Source organism: Taudactylus pleione, unplaced genomic scaffold (assembly GCF_031769625.1).
Source record: "Taudactylus pleione unplaced genomic scaffold, aTauple2 ptg000653l, whole genome shotgun sequence".
Taxonomy (NCBI): domain Eukaryota; kingdom Metazoa; phylum Chordata; class Amphibia; order Anura; family Myobatrachidae; genus Taudactylus; species Taudactylus pleione.
The window spans coordinates 601,384-624,750 of record NW_028285055.1 but is presented as its reverse complement, the minus strand read 5'-3'; the positions used below and the strand labels follow the sequence as shown (position 1 = coordinate 624,750).

At 40.5% G+C, this 23,367-nt stretch overlaps 1 protein-coding gene across 4 annotated transcripts in view; it reads right to left on the bottom strand.

The window, feature by feature from the left end:
* LOC148478444 (interferon-induced very large GTPase 1-like) overlaps positions 1-23,367 on the bottom strand; it is a 124,880-nt gene that overhangs the window by 61,142 nt on the left and 40,371 nt on the right. The gene's annotated exons all lie outside the window — the stretch shown is intronic.

The following is a 23,367-nucleotide window of genomic DNA, read 5'->3' as shown; positions in this document are numbered from 1 at the left end:
TGCACCTTGGAAAAAAAAGAGTTAACAAAAGGTATGTTATACCATAACTCTTATTTTCTTTGGGTTCCATAAGGTCCACAGCAATTACCTTGGGATGTCCCAAAGCAGTTCCTCCTAGGGGTGGGGATGCTCCTGTGTCTCAGTAGAAAGGAGAATCCTATGCCCAAAGTAAGCATCCTGAGAGGCAAATGTGTCAAATGCTTAACATTTTACAAAAGGTGTGGACGGAATACCACGTGGCTGCCTTGCAAATTTGTTCAGCAGTGGCACCCCGTCGCACCGCCCATGATGGTCCCACAGATCTTGTGAAAAAAAAAACTAAGAATAGGAAAAAAGGAGATAAAGATTTAAGTAATAATTAAGTAATATTAGTTCAGAGGTAGAATCAAGTGAGAGTCAAACAGACAGAGATACATCAGACGAAAATTTACAATCTTAGTGACCATGTTCTAAAAGATGCAGAAACACATGTGCTACAAAAGGGACTGAAATTTGCCCCATCGAGTCGGGTTGACAAATTTCAAGCATACATAGACCTACAAAGGTTCGTGAGAAAACTCACTGTAAAGAAATTTTTCAAAGATCAAGATTTAGTAGAAAATTACAATTATTCCAACTTTAAACCAAAGTCTGTCTTCTATCCGACCCATAAAAAGGGTTGTTGGATAGAGTCTTTTGAAAAATCAGTCAAAGAAGATTTGGAGATGACAATGTTTAAACCCACTAGAATTAATCTGACCAAACTAGAAAGGGAAGCATTAAAAATCTTAAAAGTTTTGGACACTATCGTTATAAAACCCGCCGATAAAGATGGAAGAGTTGTGATCCAAAATCTATTAGATTACAAACAGAAAATACACAGACAATTGTCAGACTCCCATACGAATAAGGAATTAAGAGGGAACCCTACTGACAATATAAATAAAAGATTGGACAATCTTGTATGGAATTATATTGAGAAGGGTATTCGAAGTGAGAAAAATGGCAAATTTATTAAGATCAATAAACCATCTATTCCAGTCTTATACACCCTTCCAAAAATTCACAAATATTGCCACCACCCACCTGGAGGCCAATAGTGGCAGAAATAGAGTCTATATCCTCCAATCTGTCCCTGTATGTGGACAGCCTGTTGCAACCAGTGGTAATTAAAACACCATCCTATTTGAAAGATTCTGTACAGGTTATTAGGAATTTGCAGGGGATTAATTGGGATCAGGACATGTTTCTCGTAACAGCGGTCGTAATGTCCTTATATGCTATTATAAATCATCAGTAGGGCTTAGAGGCCTCTAAGCATTTTTTGGATTTAGAAGAATTAGATTCAGAGAAGAAAATGTTTATACTGGAAAGCATTGAATTCATACTTAAATATTTTTTTTTTGTTTGGAGACTTTTATATGCTAATTAATGGAACAGCTATGGGCACCAGGTTCGCCCCTAGTTATGCCAACTTGTTCATGGCCTTCTGGGAGAAATCTCAAGTATATGAGGGCCATGAGCTAGGAGCAAATCTGGTGTTCTGGACTAGATATATTGATGATATTTTATTTATATGGAGGGGAAGTGAAGAATCCCTTAACATCTTTTGTGACCATCTGAATATGAACAACAATAATATTAAATTAGCATTTCAGAAGAGTTCAGAATCAGTAAATTTCCTGGATCGAACGATTTTTATTAGAGACAGGAAGATACATACCAAAGCCTATATAAAACCAACGAATTGCAACTCATATATAGATTTTTAGAGCAATCATCATAATAATTGGTTATGTTCCATCCCTAATAGTCTATTTAATCGGGTACGTAGAAATTGTACCATGAAAGAGGATTACGTAACACAAGCTATATCCATGAAAGAACATTTTCTGCAAAAAGGCTATGATAAGGACAATATTGAAAAGTCCTTAAAAAAATATTTAGACTGTAATAGATTCCTACTGATTGATGTAAAAGAGAATAATAAGAAACCCCAGGATATAGGGATACCCTTCATAACAAAATTCAACAGTCAATATCAGCAAGTAGAGAAAGTAATAGCCAAACATTGGGGGATCCTAAAAAGAGATGAGGAGAAAAGGGAATTCATAGCAGATAGACAAATTTCGGTCTATCGCCGGCCAAACAATACAAGGAATGATCTAGTGAAAAGTGTCTCCATTGTTCCATCTATAATAACATGGAGCACCATGAAAAAAAAGGTTTTTCAGATGTGGTGAGTGTTCGATGTGTAAAACCTGTAAGACAGATCATACCACAATCACAGAATACTGTTCAACATCCAATGGAAAGAAGCATAAAATGAATTCCTTCATCAAATGCAATAGCAAAAATCTTGTGAATCTCATAGAAGCAAATGTAAAAAACAATATATAGGGAGGATATCCTGAAAAGTAAAGGAAAGAATGGGTGAGCATGTGCACAACATCAGAAAGGGTCTTGCCATCCACAATATTTCAGCACATTTTGATACCTATAATAACAGGGATCCCACCCATATTACCACTTTTTGTGGGATTATACCAGTTCCGTTGACTTGGCAAAAAATGATGAGAAATTGGCTCAGGCCAAAATGAGGGCAATCTTTGAGTTGGGGACCCTTGATCCCAAGGGCTCAATTTGGACTTCGAGGTTTTTACCATAATTTCTGCTGATTTGTAAATATATATATATTAACATTTTTATATGAATTTTTGTACCTTATAGTTCCTTTTAGTTATACATTCCAGATCTATGGAATTACCCTTTATATGTAGAACATCTGTTTCTCACTTTCAAATCTTTATTTTGGATTTAATCTTTTTATATTGATTATGCCTATTTTATTTATTTGGTACCTATTGTGTATATTTATGTGTTTATGTATTTCTAAGATTTGTATTTTCATCAAGCACCACTTTGTATCTATTTTCTGGGGTGCATATATATGGTTTGGAAGATGATCACCTCCCGTTGTAACTATTATCCCCCTCGAACATAGAGATACCAGAAGCGGGAGGGCCAGATGGAGTTGTGTTCCAACAGCGGACACGCAATCCTCCAGCCTTGAACAATAGAGCCCGAATGTTGCTTACATAGAAAAACAGGAAACAGCAATACCGGAAGTGTTTGCATTCCTCTAGGTGGAACGCAAAGCAGCGGCGTGGATGAAAACATTGTTTTCACCTTCTTCACAGAAGGTGATAACCTATTGGCAAAGAGGTAATTATATTAGCTATGTCCCACATATAAAGTTGGGACTTGTAGCTCCAGCATTCACAGGGAAATCGGGCTGTTTTGACATGCCCCGCCCCTTTTAATTACCAGATACCAGGGCTATTTAAGAGATTGTGAAATGACATACAGCACTTAACCTTGAAAAAGACCCACAGGGTTGAAACATGTTGGTTGTGTAGCTGTATTTATGGACCTTTTGATTGGTGGGCTTATTGGAACCCAGCATAGGTATCATTACACCTTTTTTTACCTATCCGGAGAGTAAAAATTGTGTTTTTACATTCTGCAATACCTGGTTATGTCTGGATACAGTAGCCTATCTTATCTATATAGCATTTTTATATAAATACATTTTTTTATGAACCATTCAATTTTGTGGACATTGATTTTCCTTCCTTCTGTGGAATGGGGGGAATGCCCATTCACACAAAAGATACCTTGATGTGATTGTATCGTCCTCTCTACACGCAAGTACGGTACGCATGAATATTAAAGACACCCTGATATACTTAAATATATTGACTCCAGAGTGAGTGGGGTATGCCTCCTTTTTAAGATCTTGACATCTTTCGTGGAGATTTTTAAAATAACGGTGTATGCACAGAGGAGACCTATTATTTACAATTATAAGATTCACCATCTGCTAATGAGTTTATAGTGTGGGATCAAGTGGACTTCGTTTGATTTTTACACCATTTAAGATCCTTCATACAGAGATACACATTGGTTGTTCTGTCTACTTTATTTTTTTCTTACATGTCTCGTATCTCGGAGGGACTTTGAAAGAGCTTCAAGAGAAATGAAGGCAAAGGACTATACATCATTTCAGAGAACATAGGCCCTGATTCAGAGCCGGACGTAAGTCGCTGCTCGTTCGCTCCGAGCGATGTTTGCCCAACTGCGCATGCGTACGGATCGTTATACGCATGCGCGAACAACTCAGTGCGGCCGAAATTCATGTGCTCGCAAAATAGCGAATGCCTGATAATTTGAGTGACAGAAAGAGGCGTATGTGGGTGGTAACAGGGGAAGGTGCTTGAAAACGGGGAGTGGAGATCCGATCGCAGGCGTGCCTAAAGGTCAAACGGGCGTTTTATGGGTGTGCATATTTAAAACAGCAGCGTCATTGACCACGTCACTGGGTTATTTTAGAGCCAGAACTGCTCGCAAAATTGTGGTAGCAAACACCAGCCCCAAGAAAAGCGAGCAGTTCATACCCTGGTCGATGTACTCGATTAATCTAATAAATAGCGGACATGACGTAGGATGCGAGCGGCCAGGGGGCGTATTTTTTCAAAAAACGAACGCAAGTTTTGTTCGCTCGTTCAGACATAGAGGCGTGAACGGACCGCAAACAGCGAACGGTTCATTTGAATAGCCACCCCTTGTTTTAGAACGAACGACCGCAAATAGCGAGTGGCTCTGAATGAGGGCCATAGTGGTAGATTTACCCATTTCCTTTTATTTGTGGACCTCTCCCATATTTTAGTGTTTAGCGCTCCCCTTCAGGTTCCAATTTTTTGTATTTCATTGTGATATTTGAGTGTTGGGTGATGCTCAGGGACCTGTTGAAAAGGGCTGCTGATTCAATTGTTTGCGCAGGGGCGTTTTCTGAAATTTTTTCCATTGTGCTGTAACCATGTCCGGAACAACAAGATCAGCTTGTGAGTAAGCTTGAGAAATTGTCATACACAACCATCTGGCCAAAGTCTGTTTATTAGCTGGCCAGCCTCGCTTATGACAGCCATACAACACAAATAAAGAATCTGTCTTTTTAATGGAGCTAGAGCAGTCTACATAGATATGTAGAGCCCGCACAACATCCAATGATGCTTCACCAGCCGAAAGGCCAGAAGTTTGCAAAGCCGGAACCACAATTTCATCATTCATATGAATGGTACGAAGAACAGCTCTATCCTTATGAAATATTAAAAAAAGGAGAGCGAAAAAGATAAGGCTGCTAAATCAGAGACCCTGCAGGCCAAAGTGATAGATAGAAGAAAAACCTGTCTTTGCTGTCAACCACTTCAGGTCTACGGATTTCAGGGGTTCAAATGGAGGAGCCTGTAAAAGCACTGAGTACCAATCTCAAATCCAACGGGGCTACCGGGTGAACAGAGGGAGGCTGAACCCTCAGAACACCCTGAAAAAATATTCTTACATCAGACAAGGTGGCAACCCTTCTCTGAAACTAAACCAACAGTGCCGAGGCCTGCACCCTCAGAGCAGTCAGACGGAGACCTCTGTCCAGCCTGGCCTGAAAAAAAGAAAGTGACCCTAAACATCTAAGGGTCATACTTCCTCAGTTCACACCACAAAAAAAATGAGTGCCAAATTCTGTAATAAATGCAGGCAGAGGAAAGTTTCCATGCCTTCAACATTGTCTGTATTACAGAATCAGAAAAAACTTTTGCCTTTAATTTGGAGGCCTCAAGAGCCATCCCGTCAAAGACAGCCGAGGAAGGTCTGGATACAGGCAGGGACTCTGTATAAACAGGTCCTGCCTTGGAAGAAAAGGCCACAGAGTGTCTATGGAGAGACTCTGCAGTTCGGTGATCCAATAGAGTCTGTGCCAAACAGGAGCTACCAGTATTACTGTAGACAGTGGGAAGAAGGAAAAACAGATATGCCAGTCTGAAATTCCACCTTACTGCCAGAGCGTCCACAAATTCAGCCGCAGGATCCCTGGTCCTAGACCCATACCTGGGAACCCTGTGGTTGTGCCTTGAGGCCATGAGGTCTACCTCTGGAAGACCCCATCTATCCACTAGGTTCTGAAATACCCGAGGATGAAGAGCCCATTCTCTGGCATGTATATCTTGCCGACTTAGGAAGTTCGCTTCCCAATTTAGGACTCCTGGTATGAACACTGCCGATATTGCTGGGAGGTGACATTCTGCCGAGAACAGAATGTTTGACGCTTCCAACATGGCAGCCTGGCTCCATGTGCCTCCCTGATAGTTTAGGTAGGCTACTGAGGTGGTGTTGTCTGATTGTACCTGGACAGGCCAGCCCTTTAATATTTTCTGAGCCTGAACAAGTGCTCTGAATACTGCCCTTAGTTCCAGGACATTTATAGACAGAAGACTTTCTCTTGCCATCCACTTTCCCTGAAAATTGTGATGACCTGTCACTGCACACCATCCTTGGAGGCTGGCATTGGTTGTGTGGAGAACCCAATCTGGAATCCAGAATGGGTGACCTTTGTTGAGACGACCCATCTGCAGCCACCATGACAGGGACAGTTCCACTTCTGGCGAGAGACTGATTGTCTGTGCCTTTATTAGGTCGTACTCCCCTCTCCAGTGAGAAAGTATTAATCTCTGAAATGGTCTGGAGTGGAACTTGGCATACTCCACCATGTCGAAAGTTGACACCATGGAACCTAGGACTTGCATTGCTGCATGAATTGATACTGATTGGTTGAGAAGAATCTTGCATATCTTCAGCTGAAGAGCCGCAATCTTGTCCTCTGGCAGATAAATCCTTTGTACCAGAAAATCCAACCTTGCCCCTAGATGCACCATCTGCTGTACTGGAATAAGCGATTACTTTTTCCAATTTACAATCCACCCATGTCTATGTAGACATGCTACAGTCAGTCTGAGATGATGCTGCAACTCTTGTGATGACTGAGCCGATATCAGCAGGTCATCCAGATATGGCAGAATCCTGATTCCCTGATGCCTGAGGCAGGCCGTTATCACTGCCATGTCCTGGGTAAACACCCAAGGGGTCGTTGATAATCCAAAAGGCAGTGCCTGAAATTGGAAATGCTCCTGTAAGACTGCAAACTGAAGGAACTGCTGGTGGGATTGTGCAATTGGCATCTTAGATATCCAAGGATACCATGAAATCTCCTGAATCCATGGCCAACATAATCAACCACAGAGTTTCCATGCAAAACCTGGGAACCCTGATAAACGTGTTGAGACCTTTTAGGTTTAGAATGGGCCGGTGAGACCAGTTGGGTTTCTGAATCAAAAAGAGGTTGGAGTAATATCCCTTTCCCCATTGATTCACTGGAACCGGGATTATAACCCTCAATATCAGCAGGGAGTGTATAGCCTGCTGGAGGGCCAAGGCTTTCGCAGAACCTGCTGCTGGAGTTGTGCTGAAAAACCTTTGTGGGGGACTTCTCCGGAACGTAAGGGCGTACCCCTGGGAGACCACCTCCCGAACCCAGGCATCCATTGTTGTAAGATGCCAGGCGTCTGAATACTGAAGAAGTCAGCCTCCCACCCTGGGATCCCGCAGAGGGAGGCAGTCCCATCAAGCTGCAGGCTTGACATCTGACCCGACAGCTGGATGTCTGTTTGGCCAGGACTTCCTTGACTGTAGCTTCCTATAAGAATTGGCTCTGGTGGAAGACTGACCTCTTGCTTTTCCTTGTGGCCGAAAGGTCCAAATGGCTGACCGCTTAAGTTTAACCGTGGATGCCAAAGGTAGACCAGCCATTTTAGAGGTTGCCACTGTAGCCACAATCTTGTCCAACTCTGTGCTTACAAAATGTCCCCTGAGAACGGAAGGGATTCCAGAGCACTCTTGGACCCTGTATCTGCCTTCCAATTCCTCAGCCAGAGGGCTCTCCAGGCCACCACTGAAACTGCTGATGCTTTGGAGAATATCCCCGCATCTAAAGCTGCCTCTCCCAAGTAGGATGCTGCCTCCTTAACATAGGAGATGATTGTCAGCTGTTCCCTGGAAGCTTCTGGAAGAGAAATTTCCAGTGTCTTCATCCATTCATAAATGTCCTTAGAGACCAAAGCTGTAGCCATGGCCGGTCGGGTAACCACACCCGACAGAGAAAATATTGCTTAAGATAGGAAGCTTGAAGCCTATCTGTGGGACAATTAAGCAAGGAAGCAGAAGGTATAGGCAATGTGGCACTCAACTAGATGTGCCACATGTGCGTCCACTGACGGAGGAAACTCCAATTTAGTGTACTGATCCACTGGAAAGTGGTATAAGGCTTCCACCTTCCTTGTAATATGGAACTTCCTATCTGGCAATTTCCATGCTTCCCCCATGAGATTTGAAAGGTGCTCAGACTTGGGAAACTCAGGTTTTATAACCCTCTGGCATTTAAACCCTGGAGGCTTTTTTTGCACTGGCTCCTCCTCGTCAATGTTTAGCACAGCCTTGACTGCCCTAATTAAATAAGGGACATCTGCAGCTGGAAAACGGTCTTCCTCATCTGCGGATGATTCCTGAGATGAACCCTGTGTATCCCCCCATTGTCCGAAGATGTACCAGACTCTGAAGGTTGAATGGTGTGTGAAGCCGACCTCCTTCTGGACTTTGGTTGTACTGGCCAAATCATCTGTTTAGGCTGCTGAAAAGCTGATGCTAATGATGAAGCCACATTGTGACTTGAATTAGCATACATGTCCAACCAGGACAGATGCATCGGGGGGAAAACCATAGCAGGTTGCAAATGCCGAGACCCCCATCATTGCAGCTGGCCCAGGTGCTGCCAATCTCTCCACAACCTGTGCCATAATCTGGGAAAAGGAAGCCCAGGGGGGTTCCTGCCCAGAAGCTGGTAAATTTGACTGATGTGGAGACTCCTTGACACAGCGGCCACATAACCCATCCTGTAGGAAAACCTGTGGGGACAACCCTGTTTTACAGGTCATACATGATACCAGCACAGGAGCCTCAGCCACCTGTCTTTCAGTTTATTTGGACATACTAATATCTCTATTGATATGCAAAGTCTGAGTACAAATGTGACAATGTTTCACACCCAATATACATACCTGCCACAGAGGGTTAAATAAAGGCAGCATAACACACAGCAGATTTCAAAATAGTCACATGCGATGCATATAGATATAGTTTGATATATATATTATAACCATATGCACCAAGCTCTTTTAGCCATTACCATATAGCCATACATGACACCAGCACAGGTCTGGTAGTATATTGAGCTATGTATAACTTTGACACCCTAGAGAGATAAATACAGGGAGACTGAGCCAGCCTCCTGAGAACCTACCCACCGAGAGTACCTGAGTGATCTCTGGCCGACATATAGATGAAGGCTGGGAGGAACACCCAGGAGGTGGGAAATCTTATGACAGAACCAGTATCCAGGTCGGGGGAGGAGCCGCCAGTGGATAGCGTACCTCCCCTCATGCTGTATGGATCCACCAGGCACACTGACATGGCCACCGCCATCAAGCCCCTGACTGTCAGGATCACTCATGTCCCGGTGGCCTAGTGCCGGATACAGTTTCCACATGGCTCTGCACAACAGCATCCTCCAGCAGGTCTCCTATTGCCGGAGGCACAGACTGCCACACCCGGTCCTCCCCGTCAGCGGCCGCAGGGAACCCCATACCTGTCTGTCCCCATTGTTTTCCGGTTGCAGTCTTGGGCTGGTTAGGCCCGCCAAAAGTACTAGCCTGATGCTAGAGTTGCGGCCTGGCTGGGGAAGACGAAGTGGTGGCATGATCGTCTATATAGATGATAAGCTGCTTCAGGTCTCCCCTCCGTCCACACGCTGCCAATCGGAGAAAAAACAAAACAAAAATTTGTTTGGTGACTGCTCCTGCACCAAACAGCAAAAAAACTGACTCTGTAGCCAGAGGCTGGGTATGTATGGAGGAGGACCCAGTGCATCCTGGGAGCTATAGCTTGTTGACTGTTTGGTGCCTAATCACTCCAGCTACATCCTAAGGTAATTTTTTTGGACCCTATGGAACCCAAAGAAGAAAGTGCTGTGTGATTTGCAGTGTGAAGTTGTCGTCAATTGTTAAAAAAAGGAAAAAAGATTTTTTTTTTTAAGTGTGTCTGTTCACTGGGCAGTGCACTGTAAAAGTTATATAATAATATATAGTATGTGCAGTCCATTGTAAATATCAGCACTGTGTGAAGTTGTCATTTCTTCCAAAGTTTAAAACAAAAAGCATATTTTGTAAAACATGGGTGTGTTCACTGGTCAGTGCGCTGTAAAGGTCATAAAATATCATACAGTAAGTACAGTCCTCTATTAATATCAGTGCTGTGTGTTGTCATTTCTTCCAAAAGATTTAAGACATAAACATTTTGTTTGTAAAACTTGTGTTTTCACTGGGCAGTGCACTGTAAACATTATTAAATAATGTATGGTGGATGCAGTCCACCATGAATATCAGTGCTGTGTGTACTTTCATTCTTCTAAAAGTTTTAAAAACATAAATTTCCTTTTTTTTGTAAAACGCATTTGTGTTCAGTGGGTAGTGTGCTGTAAATGTTATAAAATAACAGTGGGTGCAGATCACCATTAATATCAGATGTGTGAGTCGATATGGGTCACGATCAGTTGATAGAAGAGCAAATGCAGCAAACAAGTACAAGTGCTGCAGTTGCCAGTCATGATGATTCTAATAGTTCAGCTTCCACAACTGTAAATACGGTGCAAAAGGCCATAGAGGATTTAATATAGGGCATCTAAAATCAAAGCAATATTTCACAAAGTTAAAGAAAAAAAACATCACCTCTAATAACAAAGGGAAAGTTTCCCGACGAAAAATGTAGAATTGACTACAAGCCATACAACGGACACAGTAACAAGGAAACTGTTGATACATAAATCCCGCACCAGTGTCCTAAGGACCAAGTATGTAGTTTGTTATATAACCATGTTTTCAATTCTCATGAATTCCATTCACCATTATATGGATAGATATTTTAATACCTCAAATATAAATTCCTTTAATTTGAAATAAGCTGCTGCCGAGATGCTATAAGTCATAGACTTATTCCCTGCTATTTTTAATATTTCACCGATTCTCCAAAAGATATTTAACTACATACCAATAAAAGCATAAGTTTTAGAATTAGTTAGTTTAGAGTGATGATTTCTTCTTTTCCTCTTGAAAATAATTGACAGTGGCAAGGAAAGCCCGAGGCCTTGGCCTTTACTTGTGAGTGGTGCTTATGCAACTGCACCTCACAGGATGATGCAACACCTTCTTACTCAGAGTTGAAAGAGGTGTAAAAATTAAACAGGCCAATCAGTGCTACTGAGAAAGTGCAACAGGATAAGGGGGATACTTATGTAGCTAATGTCAGCACTAATGAGGATGTTGTTTGTGTAAGTGAGGCACCAGTAGAAGCAGTTCTTGCCTGTGATAAGAAGGCCATTGTCATGTCTGAATATAAAACTAAAAAAAAATCCACCTCTTATGTGAGGAATCATTTTTACCCAAATCCTGACAATTGTCAAGCCGTCTGTAGCATTTGTAAAGCCATAGTAAGTTGATGTCTAGGAACACTTTCCCTGGTATGTAATTTTTTTGGCAAAATCTGAAAATTCTGCAAAAGTAATAACAAGTGGTCCAGCATCAGCCAGCTCCCTTCTCTCAGCTAGATACCAGCACATGAAATCTCCACCACCAACACCTTTATAATCAATCTCCTCATTAAATGTTGGAGGTAGTCCTGCATCCAATTTTCTAATGCCAACCGATTCTGCCCTTATCCAGGATTCTGCAGAAGAATGCTTGAGTGCTAAGCCTGCTGCTGCTGCTGGTTGTGAATCTTCACCCCAGAAGTGGACTAAGAAGATGTACATTAATTTTTAAAAAAGCAATTGACTGTGAAACAATCCTTTGCTAGAGGAAGCAAGTATGACTACCATCCAGTTGCACAGCGGATCACTGAAGCCATGATGGCTGTGCTAGTATTACATCTGCATCCAATATCTGACATTATTGCATCTAGTTTTAGACAGATAGTTAAGGTCCTGTGCCCTCACAACCAAATTCCATCTTGGTTTAATTTTACCAGAAAATAAATTTCTCACCTTTACCAGGATATAAAAAAAACACACCAAAAAATGAATTCTTGGCCTACAAAATTGAAATTGTAACCACTATTCACTTAACCACTGTTATGGTCTCTTGTGAACTGCCAAGAGGACCACTGAATGTATGTGACTGGTGTAACACTGATGAGGATAAGGTGGGATGTACAAGATAAAAAATCAATTAAGGTATGGCTGAGGAGCAGAGGTGCGACCTTCAGGGGCAATGTGTACTCTGGCTGCAAGGTGCAGCCTTGAGGGAGTGGTGTGTCCTTGAGAGCCAATGTGTACATCAGTTGTAGGATGCTGCCTTGAGAGCCGTGATGCAGCTTTGAGTGCAAATGTGTACTTTGGCTCCAAGGTGCAGCCTTGAGGGCTGATGTGTACTTTAGGCTCTAAGGTAAGGCCTTGAGGGCTATTGTGCGACTTTGAGGGCCTGGGTGTACTTAGGCTGTTCGGATGCGGCCCCGAGTGCCAAGATGTAGTTAGGCTGTTTGGATGTGGCCTTGAGAGCAGATGTGTACTTTGGTTGCAAGATGTGGCAGTCATGCTGAACTCTGGCTGCTCAGTGCGGTAAGGTCTGTTGGAGTGCTGTAACCACATGAGCTGCAAGGCTGCAGAGACAGAACAAATCAGAGGCACCCACTGCTTGAGGTACAAACAGGTCTCTAGATGGAGGAGTGAGGGTGCAGGTAAAGATATGGTGGTTTGCAGGTAGACTCAGGCACAGACAGGTAGACATGACTGGCAAGAACTGGATGGACACATACAGATACGCTATAGCCAGAGTTGAACCAATAGGCTTAATAAAGATAAGGAACCAAAGAACAAGCAAGGCAGGTGATTGAGGATAAACCACAGGTGAGAGCAAAAAAGTTAGCCAGTATTCCCAGCATCATGTGCTCCGGTCCGGCGTCCCGATCTCCAGGCAACTTTTAGTGTCATCCCAGTGCAAGGGAATAGTCTGAGCATGAGGCTGAAGGACAGGAAGACTCGGAAGAAGGGAATACCTGACTGACAGCCCACTGAGTGGGCAGCACCAGTAAACACAAAATGCCAGCTCATTCACAGACAGGCTACTCTCTATCACCGGCTTCAGTAAGAGGCATACCAGTGTCTTCCTGTTAGAAATACTAATCGATGTCATAGCAAATTGACTTATCCTGTAAGGACACTACTCAGGATTTGTCATTTATGATGATTAAACAAATATTGTGAGAGCATTATAACTGGCTGAATCAGAACATGTCCCTATACTTTAGTGAATGGAGGAACAGCTACAAGCCTTCCAAACCTACACAACAAGCCATGACATAGGGAGAGGAGGAGGAAATTTACCTTTGTCCAGTCCAGTAGAGAATGCTATGCAAGGTGCTGAATCTATTCAAAGTAGTAACCTATAAGGTGAGTTCATATACTACCAGCTTTAGTCAGGTGATTCCCTTAATTAGACTAATGGAAAAGCAGCTTGGAAAACTTAAGGAGGAAAGTAAACAAAGTGATTCTGCAAAGAAAGTTGGACTTGTAGATAAAGTTCTTTTTTCGATTCACCAGGATCAAAAGGGTTGTCACATCTTGAAATCTGATCATTACATTTTGGCGATCATACTTGATCCTTGGTTAATTTGTACATAATGTTTTTATTTCCAACTGACATAGATCTTAAAAGATGCAAAGAGCTTCTTGTGAGCAAGTTGGCAGCTCAAGTGGCACATGACTCAAAAACACTTATGTTTAAATTTCTCCTGTAAAGTGACACAACATTTTGACATCTAGTCAGGTCTAAAAGAATTATCCCAAGTTAGTGACACCTCTACCTTGACTTAATTTGATATGGTAACCATTCATAGAATGGTGTAGGATTATTTTAATCACAGTGTACAAATGAGCATGTCAGACAGTCTCTTTGACTACTGAAAGGACAAAAAGGCATATGGAGCCTATTGTACCAACTTGCAATGCTTTACTTTAGCCGCCCACCCTCCAGTGTGTACTTGGAAAGAGTATTTAGCACATTGGGAATTGTGAGCAAAAAGTGTAGGATGATACTTTCTAAATGTGGAAAAGATGATGTTCATAAAAATTAGCTACAAATTCCATGAGAAAGACCTACACAGCCAACTACGGAAAAGTATAGACACTTCTGTAAAGGTGGATTCCAGTGGGAATTAGTTAATATTGTGTGATGATGATGTTAACACTGATGAGGGCGAGGCCTATTATGATTTAATCTTGTCACTGTAGAGACCATTAACAGCACTGTTATGGGACTGCCAAAAAACTCACTGGTAGCATGTTTTATGGTGGCCTAAACAAACCAAGCACTTCAGCCACAAAAGTGGCAGTCCCTGTCACTGTAGTGCTTGGTTTGTTAAACTTTGAATGTCCTTTTTAATATACAATATAATCATGGGTTGGCCCAAGGACAATTCCATCTTGCACCTCTTTTCTTTTAATTATGGGATGTATTTTAAGGGGGATTGGATAAACAGTTTTATTGATTACTAGCTGAAATACTCGGTGTTGCCCAGGTTTAACTCTTCAAGTTATTAAGTTAGGCATCCTAGACTAAATGCCACCCCTCTATGAAGTTTTCATACAAATACATCCAACATTTTAACCAAAAAAGAATACAATGTTAATAACCCATGTCTCCTGACAAGGCATTAAATAAGAAGCCAAGAATATTAATAGTTGCACTGCAAAGTTGCAAACTCCAAATCAGCCTATCTCACACAAAAAAATATTAGGAGGCTGACTTGCTAGCCCTACTACCCCCCTCTTTCCTCCCTCCCACCTTCCTAATTGGGTAACACACCCTTGTAGTACATTTATGAGGCACACCAAAGAGTCTGATTATGTACTGTAATAATACCATGTTTTTTCTCCTAAATAAATCTAGTTCAAACAGAAAGATTTTTTGCTTATCCATGGTAAACAAATAATTTTTCTGTTGCGTATTACTGAATAATACCACATAAGCCCAATAATTCTGTATTTTGTCTACAGTATTGAAGACAATAAAATTTACTAAACTAATCAATCCTTCCTTTTTTTAATGACCTTCCACTACATACATATTCCACCTCCATTTCCCTGTACTGTCCTCAGGCCTCTGATTAGCTCTTGGTTAATGAAAACATTCTTGGGTTCTATGGGGTCATTAAGTTTATTAACCTGCCATCCTGTCTGCCACTGCTGTGTGGCAATGTTTCATAGATGTGGTATAGTCTTTTAAATTGCCATGTATTTTGCCACTACTCTGTAGCTTAGTTTAGTCAGCCAGCCTTTGGACAATATTGATGTACAATATTGTAAGCCATGAGGTGGTCAAAATTTACTGGAAATTAATGGTATTGTGGTTAAATAAAGATCCAAAATGAAATCACACTAGTCGGTGGACATCTCTATTTTTTTCTCTCTTCAGTATTGCTTGATATTTAAGTTTGTATAGATTTGTACAGTACATACATTACCTTTGAAGTGCCACCTACTGTAGGTGTCTAAAAGGTACAGTGCATCCAGACAGTATTCACAGCGCTTAATTTTTTCCACATTTTGTTATGTTACAGCCTTATTCCAAAATAGAATAATTCATTTTTGTCCTCAAAATTCTACACACAAAACCCCATAATGACAATGTGTAAAATGTTTTTTTGAGATTTTTGCAAATTTAATTTAGGCATGATTTTGAAAGGCATAAACCTGTCCATATAAGGTCCCACACTTGACAGTGCATGTCAGAGCACAAACCAAACATGAAGTCCAAGGAATTATCTATAGACCTCCAAAACAGGATTGTCTCCAGACACAAATCTGGGGAAGGGTAATGAAAAATATCTGCTGCTTTGAAGGTCCCAATGAGCACAGTGGCCTCCATCATCTGTAAATGAAAGAAGTTTGAAACCATCTGGACTCTTCCTAGAGTTGGCCGGCAATCTAAACTGAGCGATCAGGGGAGAAGGGCCCTAGTCAGGGAGGTGACCAAGAACCTGATGGTCACTCTGTCAGAGCTACAACAAGCTCTGCAGCAATCCACCAATCAGGCTTGTATGGTAGAGTGGCCAGATGGAAGCCACTCCTTAGTAAAAAGCACATGGCAGCCCACCTGGAGTTGCCAAAATGCACCTGAAGGACTCTCAGACCATGAGAAACAAAATTCTCTGGTCTGATGAGACAAATATTGAACTCTTTGGTGTGAATGTCATGCGTTATGTTTGGAGTAAACCGGACACCACTCATCACCAGGCCAATACCATCCCTACAGTGAAGCATGGTTGTGGAAGCATCATGCTGTGGGGATGTTTTTCAGCAGCAGGAACTGGGAGACTAGTCAGGATAGAGGGAAAGATGAATGCAGCAATGTACAGAGACATCCTGGATGAAAACCTGCTCCAAAGTGCTCTTGACCTCAGATTGGGGAGACTGTTCATTTTTCAGCAGGACAATGACCCTAACCACACAGTTAAGATATCAAAGGAGTGGCTTCAGGACAATTCTGTGAAAGTCCTTTAGTGGCCCAGCCAGAGCCCAGACTTGAATCCGATTGAACATCTCTGGAGAGATCTGAAAAGGCTGTGTACCGATGCTTTCCCTCCAACCTGATAGAGCTTGACAGGTCCTGCAAAGATAAATGGGGGAAACTGCCCAAAGATAGGTGTGCCAAGCTTGTGGCAACATACACCTGAGGCAGTAATTGCTGCCAAAGGTGCATCAACAAAGTATTGAGCAAAGACTGGGAAAACATACGTGATTTCTTAGTTGTTGTTTTTTTATTCAATTTGTAAAAAGCTCAAAAAATGTTTTACACATTGTCATTATAGGGTGTTGTGTGATGAATTTTGAGGACAAAATGAATGTATTACTGCTACATACTGAATGCTGAGATAGCTAATTTATACCATCATGGTATTTTCAATCTATTGTCATTGATGTTTTATGGTGTTTTACCTATGGTCATATCTATATGTAATAATAAACAGTTTTGAAAATATTTGAGGTTCATAGTATTCCTGGTAGCAGCGCTTCCTATATACACTATACATTTACTTTTTGTTCATCAGAGATGTGGCAACTTACCTCTATTAGGAAGCTGCAGCACTGACTGATCAGAGGGAGATATTTATATATATAATTTTAATTTTTTATTTTCTTATAATGGTCTTTGATTATTTGGTTTGATTAGGCACCGAGGTGCATGTATTTTTTCTTATTGAATATTTAGATTGCTTTACATCGGGCAGCCTATCACCAAAATGGCTACTCTAAAATGACTGTCAGAGAGAATGGAGAGATGTATCTATTTAAGTGAAATATATCCCTTAAAATATGTAGATATGAAGAGTGAGAATTTAGAAGACATGCATGGCCTATTCAATTACCTAGAAAATGTATGCATCAATGAAACTATACACTGGTGGGATCAGATCTTGCTGCAAAATTACCTGGATCAGGATCTCATCCCAAGAGGTCTGAGGATCTTGAAATCACCAAAATTTCAAGATAATATGCATTTTGGGAAAGAATGGAATGGGATGCTAGATTTATGGTCTAAGATTTAATGAACATGCTTTTTGGGTTTAGAGAATCAAGGGTAAAATACCTACAGGAAGAAATAGACAAAACACTATCTTTACTAACCGGGTTTAAGGAGGATCCAGCATTTTTAGAAAGAGACAGTAAGGTAAACAAAAAGATTGAGGAGTTTGAGAAATCTCTCATTATAAGGAAAAATAATAAACTGACTAGAGAAAAACAAGATTTTGATAGAGGGGAAATTCATTCTTTTAATAAAATGAACAAGTTGGTCCATATTAGAGGCTTCAGAGATGAAGGTCAAAATGGTTGGAGAACTCAGAGAAATCAAAGGAACACTTACTCTATAAAGAACAGCTTTAAGAAGGAACACCCATATGAAAGTAGACCATTTAGAGAGGACTGGCCTCAAACCAGATCTAGGCCCAATACACCTCTGACATTAAGGAATAGATTTGAGATTTTCAGGGAGTATGAGTCCCCTAAAGGGAGAACAGACTTTGAAAGAAGAAAAGATTGGGGGGGATATCAGACAAAAAAGGAAAAAAATAGCCAGGAAACAACTGATTATGGAAAGGAAGATAGATCATCTTTTTGGGGGGGAGGGACACAGGTTCCAAAACAACCTGGGTTGGAACCAGCTAGAACCAATATGGGGTTCAAAACGGCTAAGATATATAGAAGGAGGGGAAGTAGAGGAAAGGGTTCAACCAACAAAAACTGTAAAATTCAACTAAAGAAAACTAATAAAGGAATCTTCAACTTATTATCTAAAAAAATGACTGAAGATGAGATAAAATTATTAGAGAAAGGGTTGATTTTTGCACCTGTGTCTAAGCCCAACCTCTTCAACTTGTTTATAGATTTAAACAGGTACATTAGAACTCTAAGTAGGAAATTATACTTTGCTCTGAAAAAGCTAAATAGTGAAGGCTTAGAAGGTGTACCAATAGTCCTCGACCAAAAGGACGATGAAAATGGTTGAAATATTAGAATCTCTAGAAGCAGAGAATATGGGAGGGGTCAAAATATATGATCCTAAAATAGATTACCAATTATTACAGTACAATAAATTTAAAACTAAATCAAATTTGTATCCCTTACAGTATAGAGGACCTTTTGTAGAGAGATTTTTCAGAGCAACAATGGAGCAGTTTAAGGTTATGTGTGACAAAAGCAGAGAAAGGTTTCATTAGAGACAACTTGTGCAAACAACAAAGGACAGCCCTAAAAAATCTATGTGAGAACCCCAATATTATTATCAAACAGGCAGATAAGGGGGGGAATAATCATCCTAAATATTGAGGATTGCTTGACGGAAGCATATCGTCAACTAGACAACAAGGATTTCTATGTAAGGTTAAAGGTCGGACCCGACTGAACCTTATAAGAGAAAGCTTAAAGACTTGCTTGATGATGCCCTAGATGGGAGTGTGATTACCAGGAATGTGTATAATTTTTTATCTTTACAATTTCTGGTCATCCCAAAGTTTTTCTTTTTACCCAAAATACATGTAATTGACCAACCCCCCGGGTAGACGTCAATGACAAGCAATCTGTCAGCTTATGTAGATAATTGTTTGCAAAAATATGTGAAATCTCTAAAATCATGTATAAGGATACAACAATTCTTTTGAATATGATAGAGAATGTAGAATGGAAATCAAGTTATTGTTTTATTACTTGTGATGTGGAGGTGTTATCCACTATTGATAATCCCAATGTGTGATCAATATTCGTGTATAAGTATTTGACATCAGATTAGATGATCACTGATGAGTTTAAGGAGTTGATTTTGGCATTGATTCACTTTATACTGCACCACAATTATTTTTTGTTAAATTCACATTTTTTGCAGACATGTGGTACCGCGATGAGGACCAGGTTTGCCCCCAGCTTCACCAATCTGTTCATGGGATCCTTCGAGGAGGACCATATATGGCAGAGCTGTGGGGAGAACCTGGTCCTATATGGTAGATTTATCGATGATTTATTTTTTGTTTGGGATGGAGATTTAGATTCTGTAAAGCACTTTGTTAGTTCACTCAATTGTAGCAATTATGGTATAAAATTTGCAAGCACAGAGCACAATACACAGATTACATTCTTGGATATTGTGCTCTCGGCTACAGGTGGACAGATTACCATAGAGACTTTTATTAAACAAGTTGTCCAAAACAGATATTTAAAACTATGCTAGCTGTCACCACACAAAATTGAAACAGAATATCCCAAAATGACAATTTCTAAGGATAAGAAGGAACTGCTCATCCTTGGATAACTACAAAAGTAAAGCAAAGACTCTTTTCTCGATCAAGGTTACCCAGTTGAACTCTTAGACCAGGCGATAGAACAGGTAGGAAGAATGGACAGACCCTCTCTTCTTAAGAACAGAATAACTACTAGAAACAACAAATATCATTAATGTTTGTTACGCAGTATAATTCTGAAGCTCATGCAATCAAAAAGAGTATTAAAAATAATTTTCATATTTTGAAACTTGACGAAGTACTTAAGAACACTGGATCACTTAGTGACAATGTGATCTTTAGGAAATCCGATAACTTAAAATAAAAACTAGCCCAAGATTTTTTTAAAAAGAAGAATATGAAAAGTGAAAGTATTGGCTCTACGTGGATCCCTGCCAGACTGCTAGGATTCCACCAATGTGGCAAGACGGGTTGTTTCACGTGTAAAAGTACAAATAAAAAAACGGTTGAGTTCAGTTTGTTTATAACTAAGGAGACATTCCGGGTAAAACGTGTTCTCAACTAAAGGTCAGATTATATCATTTATGTCATGGACTGTGGGTGCAGCCTGCAATATGTTGGTCGCACAACCAGAAAATTGCATATTAGATACATGGAACATAAGAGAAACATACTAATGATTTCTAGAACAAACTTTCTATATAGACATATGGCAGAATGCCAGATAGGCAATATAGGCCAAATTAAAATCAAAGCAATCGAACAAATTAAAAATACTGTAAGGGGTGGAGACAGGTTTAACCAATTATGTAGAAGAGAGGCCATCTAGATCTACAGTTTAAAAACTTTGAGTCCAGAGGGTCTCAATGACTCTATTGAACTTAACAATCTATAGATTATCATCAGTACTGATAAATTCCTTAATCAGAGTCTAATTATCTTGATATGAAAGCTTGGAGGAGTTTCCCCCCACACCTTGGTGTCTCATTTCTATTTTTATTTATTGTTAATTATTTATTAATTATTATTTTTATGTATTTCTCATTTTAGATAGAGTGTACATGCAACCAGGTACACTTGATTATATATATATATATATATATATATAATCAATATACTATATATCATATATATTTATACTTCCCCAATTAGTATAGAATTTATAGTATGCATATATATGTATGCTTATTACCATATTATTATTATGTCAGAATTTTTTTGCCCATTGCTTAGACTTTAAGTTAGTGGTAGGGAATTACCAATGTGATAAAGCCACTGGAACACATAAATAGTTACCAGCTGGAATACAAATAATGAAAAGGGTGGACTGTATATCAGAGAAAGTGATGATAGCCAAACAAAATGGCCACTGGAACGTATAAGAGACAACACGTGGAACGCAGAACAGGAAGTGACATATTAAAATGGCTGCTGGAATGCACGTGTGACATCAGGTGGAACACACACCTGGAAGGGGTGTGGCTAAAGTCTGCAATCTGTGCTAGCAGACACAGCAGATATTGATTGAGCTGCTTATATCAAATTAAGGAGGTATAAAAAACCCCATTAGTAAACCTGGGGCCATTCTGTCTGAGGAAGCCACTGGGGTATACCACAAGGCAGGGAAATGTGATACAGGCTCTGCAGTATCTTTATTCTACATCTCCACGTACCAAACAGGGCGCTCTGTTGGATCAACGCATTGTGTGAAACCGCATTGAGAACTTTCAGTGAGTATCGCAATCTGATTGGCGATAGGATTTCTGTCAAAGATCCTCTTTTTGAAAAGGTTGGTTTAAGGACATTGAGATATCTGTATCTGGCTGAGAGTCCATACCCCATTCAAACAGCTTGGGAAGATCTATATTATTTGCTGAGAGGCTTTTTTACTGACAGTGGATAAAACAACTGAAAACCTTGTGAATTCACATAAGCCTATGACTAAATCCTTCTAAATAGAATAAGGAATGGAAAGCATTGCTTTATAAATCTCTCTGCCGACCAAACCAAATGGTCATTGGTACAAGCAGATTGTGACTCTTTATATGTGGTCTGGATCTAATACGGAGAAACATCCAGAGGACTGTGGAGCATATTTTTATTTCTTCACTGTACAGCTATTTTTGTGTAGCTTGAGATTGTCTGCAGATTTGCTGCTACAAGCTGAATGCTGAGATAGGTAATTGATACCATCAGGGTATTTTTAATCTATTGTCATTGATGTTTTATGGTGTTTTATTTGAATGTGTTTTACCTATGGCCATATTTATATGTAATAATAAACCGTATTGAAAATAATTGAGGTTCATAGTCTTCCTGGTAGCAGCTCTTCCTATATACACTATACATTTACCATTTTGGAATAAGGCTGTAACATAACAAAACATGGAAAAAGTGAAGCGCTGTGAATACTTTCCGGATGCACTGTAAGCTATATGTACGGCTCGTGATAGTGGATTTTAGGTAAAAGATATCTTGAGGTGGCATTAAAGGAGTTTACAGTTGATTTTCATTTACTTACATCTGGTGAAAATAGCCTGCAAATTGAATTATTCCTCTAAATAAATTAACACATAAGATACCACAAGTAATTTATTGGCATACCTCTCCATTTATCACAGGGGCAGAATTAAGCTGATTTTGAGACATACAGTACAGATGTATCCTTACACATCTTTTCTGCAGTCACAACAAAAACACCCTCTCGGTGTGCCAGGTCCCAAGAGACTCTGCTAGCGCCGTGCATAATTAATGCATTTTTTTGCCAAAAATGCGTCCGAGTTACAATGAGATGTGACTAGGAAGCACCAGCAGACTGTGCTGAATAATTTGATAAATGAGACTTGTATATCTGTTTGCAACTGAGACTCTGAATCTGTACACAAAGTGCTACAATGTAGCGGCTGCAGCATTTTTCATTGCAAGTTCCATTGTGTACAGAGGGCCTGATTCAGAGCCGCTCGTAAGCGGACGCTCGTTCGCTCTGAGCGATGTTCGCACATCTGCGCATGCATATGGGTTGTAATGCGCATGCGCCAACCAGTCAGTGCGGTCGGAAATCGTGTGCTCGCAAAATAGCGAATGCTTACTAATTTGAGTGACAGGATGAGGCGTTTGTGGATGGTAACAGGGGAAGGTGCTTGAAAACGGGGAGTGGAGATCCGAACGCAGGCGTGCCTAACGGTCAAAACGGGCGTTTAATGGGAGTGCATAATTAACAAAGCAGCGTCATTGACCACGTCACTTGGTTGTCTTTTAGCCTGAACTGCTCGCATGATTGCGGTAGGAAAATGCTACCACAAGAATAGCGAGCAGTTCATATGCCTTTCGATGTACTCGATTAATCAAATAAATAGCGGAGATGACGTATGATGCGAGCGGCCAAGGGGCATCTTTACAAAATAGCGAGCGCATGTTTCGTTCACTCGTTCAGACAGAGGCGTCAACAGACCGCAAAGAGCGAGCGCTCAATTTAAATAGCCAGCCCCTTTTTCAGAACGAGCGTCCGCCAATAGCGTCCGGCTCTGAATCAGGCCCAGACTCAGGTGCTCACAGATATACAAGTGTCACATATCAAATGTATTAGCAGTGTCTGCTGGTGTATCT